This window comes from Anser anser (assembly GCF_964211835.1).
Source record: "Anser anser genome assembly, contig: HAP1_SCAFFOLD_43, whole genome shotgun sequence".
Lineage (NCBI taxonomy): Eukaryota > Metazoa > Chordata > Aves > Anseriformes > Anatidae > Anser > Anser anser.
Genome location: NW_028154214.1, coordinates 548,999 through 565,145, shown reverse-complemented (window position 1 = coordinate 565,145; position 16,147 = coordinate 548,999).

Here is a 16,147-nt window from a genome sequence, read left to right as displayed (position 1 = left end):
CCTTTCATTATGGCAAAATCTTTAATCAATCCTACCAGTAAATTCTCTGATGGTTGCCTGTGTGGGATCTGTACCACTTGTGTCCATGGCACCTGGCCCTCTCTTTTTCTTCTAGATCCTTTTCAGTGGGCTACCAATATTCCTTTATCCAATTTCAGATATACCAATATTTCTCTTATCCCGTAATCTGTGCTATTTTCACGTGTTACCATGCACCGGTAGTTTCCTTTGTTGACTTTAGTAACACTAAACAGGGTTCAGGTGGTAGCTCCTCTCAGTTGTTGGCCCAATTCTATGGGTTTACTTACGTACGCCTTCCCCTTCCATCCAGCCTTCAGTCCTGTATTGTCCCTGGTTGTGTCTACGTATATTTCCTGGCTCTGTCTGGAGTCATTTATTTTTCCCCACACCACCTGTAGAGAGCTAATTGTTATTGGTTTATCGTTGTGCATTCCACATTCCAAAGTAACATTTTCTCCTCTGAATATTTCCTCTTTCTTATATTTTTCTGGTATTTCTAGGAACTCAATTACAAGGTATTTACACAAAACAATTACTGTTATCGATACTGTTGTTAAGAACCCCAACATCGTATGGTTATACGCGCCTCATCTGTAGTTTTGTATCTCCGATTGCTCGCACTGACCAAAATTCGGGAACCTTTTTCACCCGAGTATAATGAATCCAAGCATCCACCCCTTCTACCTTTACAGCTGTAAAAGTAGTCAATAATACTTGATAAGGTCCGGCCCACCGTTCTCTCAGGGGTTCTTCATTCCAGTTTTTAATGTACACTCGGTCACCTGGCTGAATGTCGTGGATAGGATTTTCCAGTGCCAACGGTCGCTTCCACACCAGAACACTTTGAAGTTGAGCTAAAGTTTTACCAAGAGACAATACATAATTATAAACATCCTGGTTCCCTGTTATATGCATGTTAGGATTTGGTTCTGGGGATTCATAAGGCTTTCCATACATTATCTCGTATGGGCTTACTGACATTCCACTCCTTGGCTTTATCCTTATTCTCAGTAAAGCTATAGGGAAAGCTTGTGGCCATTGTATTTTGGCTTCCTGGCAGATTTTACTGATCTGTCCCTTTAGAGTTTGGTTCATCCTTTCTACCTGTCCCCTAGATTGGGGTCTCCATGCAGTATGTAAATTCCAAGAAATTCCTAATAGTCGACTTACGTCTTTAACCACAGATGAAACAAAGTGCGGACCCCTATCCGAGGATATTCCTAATGGTACCCCAAACCTCGGAATGATTTCCCGCAGTAACCATTTTACTGTCTCTTTAGCTTGATTGGTGCGACAGGGAAGGGCTTCCGGCCATCCGGAAAAGGTGTCAACCCCTACTAACAAATACCTATATCCCCCGGTCCTAGGTAACTCTACAAAATCAACTTGCCAGTAATCTCCTGGTTCTATTCCTACTCTAACTCTTCCCATTTCAGCATGTTTTCTTGCTACTGGATTATTTTTCAGACAAATCTCACACTTTGACATTACTGATTTTGCCATTGTTAACATGTGTGTAGAGATGATGCTACGTTTTAAAAATGTTACCATTGCCTCTGCACCCCAGTGACATTCATTATGTCTCGTCTGAAGTATTTCTCGCATCACCAAGGGGGGTATTACTACCTGGCCCATAGCAGTTACATACCATCCATCAGAGTTCTTTCGGGCCTTTAGGAGATTTGCTAATTTCTCATCCTCTGGTGAATATCTTGGTTCCTTGGGAAGATTAAGACAAGTGGGGCCTACCTTGAGTGGTACCAAAGCCATTACATTCCACACCTCCCGAGCAATTTGTCGAGCTGCTCGATCTGCCAGCCGATTCCCTTCTGATATTTTTGAGGTTCCTCCTTGATGAGCTTTACAGTGCATAATAGCCACTTGGTTTGGTTTTTGTACCGCATTTATCAAATTTAACACCTCCTCTTGATATCTTATATTGGCTCCTTGTGAGGACAACAGCCCTCTTTCTTTCCATAATGCTCCATGAACATGGACTACTCCAAAAGCATACTTTGAATCTGTCCAAATATTTACCATCTTCCCTTTACTCAGTTCCAGTGCTCGAGTCAGGGCTATCAGTTCCGCTCGCTGTGCTGATGTTCCAGGTGGTAAAGGTTTTGCTTCGATCACTGTCTTCAGGGTTGTTACTGCATACCCTGCATATCGTGTTCCGTTCTCCACAAAACTACTACCATCAGTAAGAAGTTCCCAGTCATACCTTTCAAGGGGTACATCCTTCAAATCCTCGCGGCTCGCATGGGTATGTTCAATTATTTCCACACAGTTGTGTTCCAACGGTCCTTCTTCTGGAACAGTTCCTAGAAATACTGCTGAATTTAACAGGTTAGTCGTTTTCAAGGTTACGTCATCTTGTTCAGTTAGTATTGCCTGATATTTCATCATTCGGCTGGGTGATAACCAGTGGCCCCCCTTTTGTTCTAAAACAGTTGTTACCATATGTGGTACAAAAACTTCAATATGTTTTCCCATTTGAAGGCAAATAATTTTCTACTATCTTTATCAAGAGGTATGCAAAAGAAGGCATCCTTTAAATCTATCACAGTAAACCATTTATATATCTCTCTCACAGATGTTAACAATGTGTAAGGATTAGCCACTACCGGGTAAATGTCCGTTGTTATTTCATTTATTGCTCTAAGATCTCGTACCAATCTATATTCGCCATTCCGCTTCTTTACTGGAAAAATTGGAGTATTGTATTCCGATTTACATTCTTCCAAAATCTGATATTTGAGAAATTTGTCAATAATTTTCACTGTCCCCTGCCTAGCTTCTATCTTAAGTGGATATTGTTTGATTCGAACAGGTTTGGCTCTTTCCTATAATTCCACCTTTACCAGTTGTGCCAGTTTCGACTTCCCTGGTACATCTGTTTCCCATACTGTTGGTATAACTGCATTTTCTACTTCTCTTGGAATATTAACAAAGGGTTTATCTTTGATCATTAGGATTTGTCCTACTTTGGACTCAGGTACCTTCATTATTAATTCTCCATCCTCAAAGGTTATTGTTGCATCTAATTTAGCTAATAGATCTCGTCCCAAGAGTGGAATCGGGCATTCTGGTACATACAAAAAATCATAGTTTAGTTCCTTACCCCCAAAACGCAAATCAAGGGGTTGTAAGAATGGCCGTTCCTCCTCCTTCCCTGTGGCTCCAATTATTGTAGTTGTCTTAGTTCCTAATCGTCCTTTTAAACTATTTAACACTGAATATGTTGTTCCTATTACATTTACAGACTAATTAACACAGAGAAAGAAGCTCCTGTAACCAACAACAACAAAAAATTCAAGCCTCTCTCTTCGTTTCCTAGCTTTATTTCAACTAGTGGACCTGCTAGGGTAGATGCCCCAGGTCCCCGTCATTTCTGACTGTTGTAAGTTTATCCTGCAGCCTAAGACAAATTCTTTCTGATATCAGGGGCCGATTGCCCTAGAAAGAGGCTAGCCAATTGCCTCTGTTTGTTTTCTGAAGCCAGGTCCAAATTTTCTGTCTTTTTTTTTTTTCCATTGCATTTCAAAGTTGGTCCAAAAATTCAAAAATTCCATAGGGTTTTCTTTTGGACCTTGTTGGAACAGATTCTCAATTCCTAATTTAAACAGATTTTGGTATTTACATAATTTCCGGGGTGGTAAGGGTCTCAGTGGGGAGGGGGGGGTCGGTCAGGGGAATGCAATGGTTGAAAGTTCCCTGAGCGGTCCCGTTGGCAATCTGAGCTCACACATGAACTCAGGTTGTTTTAAGAGTTAGCTGCTTTTCTGTTTCCATGACAAATCTCTCCCGGACCCATCATGGTCCCTCTGCCCCAGAGGGCTCACACCGTGATTTCGAGATCTCAGCCTCGGGTTGAGGCGGAACTATTAACATTCCTACATCCTCTTCCCCTGCTCATTCAACTTCAAAGAGCTCTGTTAAATACTACATGCCACACAACCTTTAACACCTTCAACAACCCTTTTAACACTTCCTTTATCTTCCTCCAGCCTGTACTTTTCTAATGCCAACACCAAAGGCTCAGTCAGGGGCCAACTTAATTCCATACCTTTTCCCTCCAAGATGCTGAAACAACATACCAGTATACAACATTTCATCCTATTTTCCTTCTCTCCTCACAAACAACATTAATTGCAAGACACTGTTATAGTCGATTGACCCATAAAGTGGCCATTTAGTTTATATAGTGGCCACCATTGATTGCAATACTTAGTGGAAATCCTCTTGCTTTCTGCGCCCCCCCCACTCCCCGTTCCGACAATATCCTTGCAATGTGCCAATATACACCCAAGGAGGCTTTCTTTAAAACGTCTTTGTTTTGGATATTACCCATTTCCTTGATTTCCCATTCCCTTTTATTTATTTATATTAATTACTGTCCCTTGTTACAATTTCCACGCAAACCTTTTTATTGCAGGTTTTTACTGTGTTTTCCTAATCTTCTCAAATGTCCCAATTCTCTAGGATTAGACTCCACATACAAACTTCACTATTTCAGATTATTAATGAGCCCCGTTCCAATCATAAATCCACAGGACTTCGGAAAAACACCTGAAGCACTCAGCCTTCCGTCTTCTAGACAAACAATACCACCTTTTCCACAAAATTTACATTTCAGCAAGGCCGAATTTCAAGCCGAATGCTAATTTTTCTCATGCACTTTGTTAGTAAGCCTACACAAAACAAGGAATCACTCCTGTGTATCCATCAAGACGGGGGTTTAAAAGGTATTGAGGCCTAAATAAATTCGCTCTCCCCCTTCTTACCAAATTCCCAGGGCTCAAGCCCGAACCACCAAAGAAGTGACTCTCCGTTCTACCGCTTTGATAATCAGTCAGCCCCCCTCCCCCGATACTTGGGAAACCGACCAAACACCACCGCGAATATACCGAAACTTTTAAACTGTTACTTAGATAATGCTCCCACCTTCCTCCTTGTCACACTCAAAACATTTAAGAACGAAATAGGATTACAAGATGCACCGTCGGTCCCGTATATTGGGCACCACCAATCAACATTTGGATAAAACAGCACTTCTTTTCGGTCTGTCATGCCCTTCGTTCGTCTCCGGCTGCTCCCCTCGCGGAGAATACGGAACCGCGGATCGGAACTCCGCACTCGCTTCGCAGCGATGCTGCGTCTCACTCACAACACAATCACGCAATCACACAGAGAGGCCCCTTGCACTCTCGCTCACAAAATAACATTAATTGTAAGATAGCATTGTACTGTAAGGTTCCGTTTTCTGGCCAACTTTCTTGATCTTCTAGTTCATACTGTGGCCACCAAACATTACAGTAATCAACCAGTTTACCCTTTCGTAACTCCTGCCCGAAACACCCCTCCTTCCAGTGTGCTAGTAAACAGCCCAAAGGGGAGGATCGCGGTACTGAAGCATTACCGCCCAGAATACTTTTAAGTTTTTCCATTATCAGCTATAGCTTTTACCGAACCGAACCAGATGCTGAGCCTGCAGCAAAACCAGACCACTGATGCCGAACCTGCAGCGCTTTCGTGACTGTCTGACGGACGGCGCCTAGGCTTACCACGGGAATTCCCTAGCCCAACCGTCCGTGGCTTTCGCCGCGTCTGACCGGCAGGCTCCCAGACCAGATCGGTACCGATTACCAGAAAGCACCTTTTTCTTACCCTTTCAGAGGTACGTTGTGAGCAGCGGGGGTCGGTCGCGGCCGATGGCTCCCCGAGAAACTCCTCGGTGCCGGCTGGAGCGTGATCAGTTCGCGAGCCGCCTCAGCAGTGAACACGAGGTCCCATCTGGGTCGCCAAAATGTTAGCGTTCATGAAAACACATGATCCACAGAGTGATTATATGAAGGTGCTTTATTAGGCGCCGAAAGTTAGGGGCATGCCTGCCCAAATCTAACTTCGTCTGATTTGTTCTCTTAGTTCTCTTTTATCCCCTAAGATATTACATATGCATTAGGTTTCACAACTCATCTATGCATATTCATTTCCTAGCTCCACCTAGCCTCGCTTCGTATGCTAGTTATCTTATCAGTCCTTCTGCGCTTGCGTACTACTCTCTGGTGGTCGTCCGGGTGGTCGTCGGGATGAAGTAAGATGTCTTCATCAGAGTTGAACTTTTTAACCTTTCCTTCTCACGCATGCTCTCTGAGCCCTTGGTCTCAGTCCAAACCGCAAGGTTGGTTTGATCCAGTTCCCAGAGTCCAAGAAGCCCCAGTTATCCAGATGTCTTGCAAATTGAGCATTCTTCTAATCCGCCTTACAACTCATCATGAATCGGTGCATTCTCTCATGTTACCCTTACACATATATTTTGTATCTTCCAAGCGCAGCCTCGGAACAGTACATCGCAAATGTAACATATTAAACAATATTGTATTATTTCTTCTTCTATTACTAACACAGGGAGGTGGGAATGGTTCTCTTCTCCCAAGCCCCACGTGACAAGACAAGAGCAAAAACCCTTAAGTTGCGCCAGGGGAGGTTTAGGTTGGTTATTAGGAAAAATTTCTTCACCAAAAGGGTTGCTCTGGTGGGTTTATGTGGCAAGGTTTTGGTAGCAGGGGGCCATAGGGGTGGCTTCTGTAAGAAGAATCTAGAAGCTGCCCCATGTCAGATAAAGGCCCTGCTGCTGACCAGAGCCGAGCCAATAACCTATGTTGTTTGCACCTCTGTGAGAGCATATTTAAGGAAGTGGGAAAAAAATAACAAAAAAGGCTGCTTCACAGGGAGAGAGAGAGGAGTGAGAAACAGCCTTGCAGGCACTTACATCAGCGAAGAAGGAGGGGGACAGGTGCTCCGGGTGCCAGAGCAGAAGTCCCCTGCAGCATGAGAAGAGGCCCCTGGTGGAGCAGGCTGTCCCCCTGCAGCCCATGGGTCCCACACGGAGCAGATCTCCACGCTGCAGCCCCCCCGTGGAGGAGCCCCCGGTGGAGCAGGTGGATGTGGCCTGGAGGAGGCTGCGGCCCATGGAGAGCCCCCGCAGGAGCAGGCCCCGGGCCGGAGCTGCAGCCCGTGGACAGGAGCCCATGCAGGAGCAGGGGGGCTGGGGGGAGCTGCCGCCCACCCGTGGGGGACCCGTGCTGGAGCAGTTTGCTCCTGGGGGATGGATGGACCCCGTGGTACGGAGCCATGTGGGAGCTGTTCTTGAAGAGCTGCTGCCTGCGGGCAGCCCCCGCAGGCTCAGTTCGGGAAGGACGGCATCCCGTGGGAGGGACCCCACGTGGAGCAGGGGCAGGGGGCTATCTCCCCGTCCTTATCTCAACCCTTGAGCCCTTTGCATCGCATTTGCTCCCCCTTTCTCTTTGAGGAAGGGGAGTGAGAGAGTGGCCGTGGTGGAACTCGGCTGCCCACCCGATTAAAACCACCGCAGCTGCAAAGTACTGGAAAATTTTTCAGAAGAAACAAGGTGTTTAACAAGGAAAAATATAGTTTCCTTTTTAAGGCTTCCTGGATAATTGGGCTTATTTCATATTCCCAACTCGGAGGAAGAGAATTGTTGAGTTCACCTTCTTTTTTCTTACACGGAAATAAAAAGTCAACAGCTCTGGAAGTAAGGGGAACGTATCACAATCAAGCTCCTTTTGTCTGTAATCCTTGCTGAAGGACAAGATTTATCCCACACCTTCCACGGATGTATGGTAGCAGAGAATCATTTTTGAACTACTCTAATTCAAGTCAACTTGGGGATAGTGGCACTTCTCTAATTGTTTCTGAGACATACGCATTAGCAACAGAGAGTGTTCTGTTGTCATTGCAAGGCGCCTACGGTGATGACTTCAGAAACAGAACTGAGTGATGTCACCATGGCAATTTGGGAGCAGCTGCCTCTGTGCAAGTTTAGCTAGGAGGGACAGAGAAGCGTGCTGGATGTGATGAAACCACGTGAGGATTTGTGGATCCCACCTTGAGGTGCACAGAGAGGGCCCATGCCCTTCTGTAAGTGGTTTGATGCTTGGCTGAGGCAAAAAATGTGTTTTTATTGTGAATGCTTCGTTTTAGTATTCTGTAGTTTGTGTAAAGTCCTTTCACAAGCATTACGTTTGGTACTTTTGCTCAGTGATGTAGCTGCACAGAGTGACAGATGCAATGTATGGGTGAGGGCCTCTGCACGTTCTCTTTTTCCTACACACCATCAACAAATAAGGGTGGACAAATAAGAGTGTGCTGTGCTCCTGCCATACGCCTCAAGTACTAAAGCATAAACAAGAGACTTAAAAGTACCCCTGTCACATTAAAATTCAGGACAGCAATGTACTTCATCAAATGGGCTGACCTGTTGAGCGTCTCAGGATGTGGTGTATGAAGATGCACTCCATCTGCTTCCAGATTAGCACTTGCAGTGAGCAAGCTGCCTGACCTTAACATTTTTCATTTCATTTTTCACCTCAGTTTTGCTGGTTCTCCGTGATTCATTCTTGGTCTAGAAAGAAAAAACCAAAAAAAAACAAAAAACAAAAAAGTGAACTCAGATCAAAATAAAAGGATTTCCTTCTCATTAATTACATGTTCTTAACTTGACAGATTTGGTTATTGACTAAGAAGGCAAATATCTGGCCAGATATGGCCAAATATCTGGCCAAATGAAACAAGCAGCTAGCTTGCTGGAGACATTGTCTGGGAAACAGTGAAAACACTTGCAGACAAAAACATATCAAAGGACTAACGCTTTGAGCTTAATTCTAAGCAAACATCATAAACTCAAAACTCTTGTTTGTCTTCCTAACAGGCTGGTATAGTAACATGTCACATTGGATGACTTTGCAGCATAGATGTCAGGAATGCAGCTTGGGATCACCTCCTTCTACTTAGAGTTTAGTTTGAAGGGATGAGCAAGTAATTTTTCCTGGGTTGATGGAAATCTGTTCTAAAGTCTGTTTTCTAACACTCTCATAGATACTTCTCTGTCCATCGCTCTGTCCTGCCAACTCTGCTGTGAGTGTGAAGTTGTGGCAAGAGGGATTTCCTCTTCCTAATTTGACCTGGTGGACACCAACTTTCCTACTAAATTGCCGATGTTGCTGAGGAGGCAGCAGTATCAAAGCCCTGTTGATGAAGATATAACAAGCTTGGGGAGGCTTTGGCATTTCTGTACAATGCTGCTCCCTGATTGTGACCCAAGACTCAGATTCTGAATGAAGCAAAGCAAGCTAGAAGAAAACTGTATGTCCTGGTAATTTTTTATTTTGTTTTATTTTATATTTTCATTCTTCACCTGTAAGAAAATCTAAATCTTTAAACCATTTGTTTGAAAACACGGTTTTATGGAAATGATTTTGGGTGTGCTCCTTCACCTTCTTTGGAACCTGTTTAACCTCGCTTCACTTATAGGAGACCTATGCTCAAATTTATGCTTACCGTGATAAAGCAGTATCCTTTTGGTATTCTTTTCTTTGATGATTGCACGTGAGGCTGAAAAGAGTTTTCAGTATGATTCTTCTTTTCCTTTGCAGTCTCCAAAACTCTGTATTATAGCTGATCTTCATCTCTGATCTGAAAAGCTTCACAGGCCAGAAGAGAATTGAGATGAAGAAGGAAATAGAGAATGCTGATGAATATTTCCAATTACCACCCGTAAGTTTTGTGAAAGACTCAGGTGCATTTCTGTAGTGGTAGAAAGTTAATAAAATCATGATCATGCACTTGAAGGCAAGTAATGGTATAAAAATGAAGAATGCAAGGCCCTGGTTAAAGACAATCTTTAGGCTGCTTCCAGATCAACACTTTATTTGCTTATTCCACAACCTCATCTCCACTTGCTTAGAAGCTGTGAAGATTGGAAGTACACTCAGTGTTTTTCATCCACTCTGTGTAAAATTGTAAGAATTTTCACTGGCTATAAAAGCAAAAAAGACAAACAGACCCTCCTCTGGGGCTTCAGAATGCTCCTAAGATCACCCAGACTGGATAAGTAGAGATGCTCCACTATAGGTGCATATAGATGCACTACAGATGCTGGCAGAGATGCTCTAGCGTAGACGTGACGCACTTTGACAGCATCTTTTCTCTGACAGCAACTTACGTCTTGGTTCTTCACATCAAACCAGAGCAGTTTCTTTGCCTTCACAACCTGCAGACTGACCTCTCGTGTGTACCTGTGGTGGATTGAAGGTAATGCTTGTAATGTTTCTAACACACCCTGATGCTGTATTCACTTTAACTTTTAGAAAAGAGAGCAAGAAGCTTCACAGCAGTTTCTTAGGTGCCTGTCTGTCTGTCTATCTGTCTGTCAATCTATCTACCTATATGCATATTTATTTCATTATTTATTTACTTATTTAAAGACATCTTTTGTTCACTAACATGAATCCTCTGACTGTTACTAATGTACGGCACATACCGTGACAGTATAATAGTGTATAAATACCCTTCATCTCATCCTTGCTATTGTTACTGTATTTTAAAAATAATTGTGCACATAATTACCCGCTTTTACCCTGTTTTAAAAAAATACCTACTTACTCGATTATAAAATCCTATAAAAAGGGGTGAACTCAAAAGGAAAGAGAAGCCAATTTTCATTACATTTCTAAACTAAACAGCTAATCCTGATAGATTCACTCCCTTTCAAATAGAACACTCAAGAAATAAAACAGTAAAAATTCACATAATACTTCTTTTATAACAAGATTGCATTGCACAATAGTTCTTTGCCTAACCCTGCAGTTACCCCACAGGCACTGCAATTGCTTACTTGGTCTTCTCCTTTACTTGTTTTCAAGGTTTACTTTTCTAACCAATCCTTAATGTTACAACATTGGATTTATTTACCTCCTTCGATATCAAGAGAATAAAGCATTTGCTTCAGAGGACAGCACTTTGATGCTTTATGGGGCTAATGACCAACGTTCTCAAAGCACTTTTCATCCGTGATTTAGATATTTCTCCATCTTTCCGTCTTCCTTTAGAACTCTTAATTGAAGTATTAGGTGAAGAAGAACACTGAAACCAGCTGAAGCCATAGCAGACATAGTAAGGACATGCTTCTGTTAGGAAGTAATTCAGAGTGATTCCATGGTGTATTTTAGACGGATTTACTCTGGTCCTCTGGACTAAGCATCCCCAAGGGCTATTTCAAAGCTCTCTGAATGATCTGTCATTATCTCTTACACTGTAGTCTCCATTAGGAAAGGGTAAACATTCATTGCCCATGTGGAAAGGAACTGCTCAGTTAGTTGTTTCTAACCAAAATCTCTTGACTGTGTTCTATTTACAGAAGCCACTTGGCTAGCCAAGCTAAATCATTGAAAATGGAAGTAGTGGAACTACTTCAAAACCGTGCTTCTGCTTCTAAGCAAAACTGCACTGTAGGTGGGGACACAGCAAGAGGACGTGTCCAAGGCAGGGTGGAATTGAAAGTCACCTGTCTGAGCCACAGAAAGAAGTCAGCGATTCCCAGTTTGAGACTCTTGCTTGACTAGTGACCCAGCAGCTGCAACGCTTATGATTACCGCTGATGGATTCCCATGAATCAGGCAGTGATATAAGCTACGAGAATGACTGAAGTGATTTGAAGTGACGGTTCTCCCTCTTCGGCATTCAAGTTTGTGAAAGAAAGGGGAAGAGAGGAGAAGAAGAGAGGAGAGGAGGAGAAGAGAGGACAAGAGGGGAGGGAAGGGGAGGGAAGGGGAGGGGAGGGGAGGGGAGGGGAGGGCAGGGCAGGGCAGGGGAGGGGAGGGCCGTGTAGGGGAGTATAGGGGAGCGTAGGGGAGAGGAGTGTAGGGAGGGGTAGTATAGGGGAATATAGGGGAGTGTAGGGGAGGGTATTGTAGGGGAGGGGAGTGTAGGGGAGAGGAGTATAGGGGAGGGGAGCGTAGGGGAGTATTGGGGAGTGTAGGGGAGGGGAGTGTAGGGCAGGGGAGTGTAAGGGGGGGGGAGGGGAGGGGAGGGGAGTGTAGGGGAGGGGAGGGGAGGGAAGGGAGGTGGAAGGAATGGGAGGGGCGGGGGGTGCTACCCTAAATAAAATGGCCAAATAAATGACATTTTGGATCTGGAGCCAAATATTTATGTTGCCATTCATTCCACAACCTGATTTATCACTGCAATGTGCGTATTGCACAGTGCCATTAAAGGTTTGGCATGCACAGAGGGGGCTGAGTATTTTCAGAAATAACTTTCCTTAATAACTGAATCAAGACTTCTGCTGTAATGCAAAAGATCAGGCAATTGATTAACATAGGGATGGCAGCTGAGCAGGGGAAACATCTTCAAAACTTCCAAACATTTCCTTTATACAGAACTACAGCTCCTTCTTCTCTGCTCACCGGTTATGAAAGTTTCTCTCACCTGCTTAGTAAGCAGAAGCAGTAAAATGGGATTTAGAGGATCCGGCTAGAGCAGAAGCGCCACTTAGAGGAAGCAATCAATTTATAGGTAGTGCAGTGTTTGAAGAGAGTTTAAGCGGCTTTCCAAGGAACATATACTAGTGCAAAGCAACCGATTTATCTGACTCTCCAATGAAAGAAAAGGAAGTGCAAAGCAGCAAATGCTTGGGAGAGGGAAAAAGAGGTGCATCTCAGCTGTCTGGGGGGAAGAAGGCAGTCAGCTCTTAACAGATTATTTGCCATCTGATTTGTTTCTCAAAGGCGTAACATTTAGTTAAGACAGTGGCAGTTTACTACCTGTGGTGCTGATAGAGGTTAAACAAAAGACACAAGGGCAGCAAAATCCCTCACTCGCTTCTCACACAAGGACAAAACTGTTATGGGAGAGAAATGCAGGTTACTTTCTCAAATCTCACAGCACTTTTTGACACCATTGGCTACGGGTTACCTCTTAAGTATTTGAAGATTTCAGTAGGGCTGACTGATTTAGATGTGGATAGGTTTAAATCACACTTGTCAATGTGCTATTAATGTCGAACCACAGCCATTTCTTCCCTAGACCTCTTAATATGCTAGGCAGTCCCAGGAAGCGTAAAACTTTGACCCGTGCTCTCCAGCATTTGCGTACTGCACTTTCTGTAGGTTCCTTATTCTCTAATCAGAATTCTGACAATCTCCTCAACAGCATACAGATACAAAATGCACAGACCCAGTGTTGTGGTTTAACCCGGCTGGCAGCTAAACACCACACAGCCGTTCGCTCACCCTCCCCCCTCCCTCTCTGGGATGGGGGAGAGAAACGGGAAAGTGAAGCCGGTGAGTTGAGATAAAGACAGTTTATTAAGACAGGAATATAATAATAACAATAATAATAATAATAGTGATAATGATAATAGTATTAATAATAATAATGTGTAAGAAAACAAGTGATGCACAATGCAATTGCTCACCACCCGCTGACCGATGCCCAGCCTTTCCCCGAGCAGCCGGCCCCCCACCCCGGCCAGCCACCCCTATATATTGTTCAGCATGACGTCAGATGGTATGGAATACCCCTTTGGCCAGTTTGGGTCAGCTGTCCTGGCTCTGTCCCCTCCCAGCTCCTGCTGCACCCCCAGCCTGCTCGCTGGCAGGACAGAGCGAGAAGCCGAAAAGTCCTTGGCCTGGTGTAAACACTGCTCTGCAACAATTAAAACATCAGCATGTTATCAGCGCTCTTCTCATCCTAATCCAAAACATAGCACCCTACCAGCTAGAATGAGGAAAAATTAACTCTGTCCTAACTGGAACCAGGACACCCAGATAAAACAGGCTCCCATCCGCTTGTATGATTGTCAGACATGCATTCTTTTATATTAACTGCTCTTTTCTTACTCCCTTCAGATGAAACATAAATAACTTCAGCTGACTTCTAAACTCTACAGACAGCTCTGGTGGTGCTGTGTGATGGAATGTGATTTTTCCTTACAAGCCACCAATTATTTCCATGTCTTTTCTGGACCTTGGGATCTCTTTTGGGAGCTACATTACTCAGAGAAATACAAGAAGGCTGAGATCACCACTGCCTCAACATAATGCAAAGTTTAAGGCCTTTAGGACAGCCAGTTTGCAAATGAATGCAGCCCCATCTTCTCAGCATTTTGAGACAGACGACTACCCAACACTGAACTGTCTCAAGGTTTCAAACTGAGACAGCTTTGTAGAAATAATAGAAAAATTTCATTACAATTGGCCTAGCATGGAATTTATTCTTAAAAAGTTTGGTAGAATATACTTGTAGACTTCAAAACTAGTACATCATCATTTGAGCACTCCTTCGTCTACACGATCTTCTCCAGAAATACCAAACTTTTAGTCCTGGTAGTTAGAGCTAATCAGTCATATTAGCTAATCAAATTCCCTGATCAGTCACTTGAAGTCTGTTGATGACATCTGTTCTGAGCTCTACAGCATTGGTCAGCTACTGACTTGCGGAAGTCAGACTCTATCTAGAACCTCACAATGGTTATAAAGCAGGTCTGTTTATTCGGCGCTGCGCACCCACGCCGGGCACAAGGGGGATAGCTCCACCTAACTTGCGCACCAACAGTTGCAGGGAGTCCTATCTGGAGCTTTCTCTGGACTCGCCGCGGATAGATAGACTTCAGAGCTTAAGATGTTACTTTGATTTCCATTTTCCCTTGTTCCAAAGAAACTTTTGCATCCAATTTTTCCGGCACGTCCCTTCCTAAGAAGGGCCTAAGCAAATTGGGTAAGTAGAAAAACGGATGGATTCCCATCATTTTTTCCCCAATTCCAATCTTGAGCACTGGAAAAAAAAAAAAAAAAAAAAAAAAAAAAAAAAAAAAAGCCTTTTCCTTTTGGCCAGTTGCTCTGGTAGAACTAAGCATTAGTATACATTCTCCGTAGAACTAAGCATTTATCCCGGGATGTTCAGTTTTTCGACACTGTATAAGCCTTCCTGCTCTCACTTCCCTCCGTTTTTCATTTCTTTTCCTCCTAAGACACCCGTGAAAAACTTAAGAAACCTCCTGGTCAATAACTTTCTTCAGACAGCGTCAATGATATCACAGCAACCCAGACTTATTTAACTTTTTCTTTAAAACAGCTAACACAGATTCTGTATCATTCTCACGCAGACCAGTCCCCAGCTTGATCATCTGAATTGAATTTGTTTTATATTAAACAGATTTTCTTATCATTTTTATTACAGCAGATGAAAAAAGCGCTCACTCTTTTGCTGGCTTTCCATCAGGCACCCTGATTCCCTGTCTTTATTTGCTTTCTGCAGAATTCTCCCATCTCTTTTGGTTCAAGTTCGACTGGCAAAACGCTTTTCACTGGTTACTACACTTAGCTGCTATACATCTTTGTTTCTTAAGATAACTGTTTTCATATTTTACAATAGAACGTTGCCATGATCTATTTTGTAAGGTCTAGAAAAAAGACCCCCCCTTCCCACAGCCCCCACCCCACCCAGAAAAAAAAAAAAAAAAAAAAAAGATGCTTAGTCCTTTAACATAAAATACTTATTCATTTGGCTGGATGGAGGAAGTTAAACACGGTTTATATTCTATCCATGTAGACTGCACTCAGGAAAAGTTTATGTAAAATTCTGCTGACAAATGCAGAATCCAGCTTGCCTGCTCTAGGAAGCGGAACAGACCCACAGCGGACACGAGAATGTACTGTCAGAACAATTAGGAAATAAAATCTATCGTGATCTAAGTTACTGACAACTGTCAAATTAATTCACTTTGTTCTTATTCAGCTTGGAGGAAACGGGCACAGAAATTACTCATTTACCCTAAGTACATCTCTGTCACCTTCTTCTCATCTCCAACATGATTCTCATTTTCAGATTGACCTCAGTGTCAACTGTGAGTCTATGTTAAGTGTCATGCACCAAGTGTCAGAGGCAACTGTGCTCTGACCAACACTACCCGTGCTGGACAAGCTATGGAGAGCAGAAGTATTTCTGTAGCGGTCCTAGGAGAACCCCAGTTCCTTCGGATGCAGCTCTTCTTAGAACACTAAGGAAAATCTATTCCTCAAAGGCTGCATCTCTGTTAGATGCTGGGATGGAGCAAGAATGTAGTTTTACAATAAAACTCCAGTAATCACATTTATTCCATCCAGTTGCAGTTTCACAGAGGATTAGTGCTACATGAATGAATGTTCTCTCTAAAGAAACAGAAATTAAAGATCTGTTTCAGGTGCAAGATCAATGTATTGCAACCCCGAAAGGGGATATAAAAACCCAAACTAATCACCTGTTCTTCGGATAGATTTGAATCAAA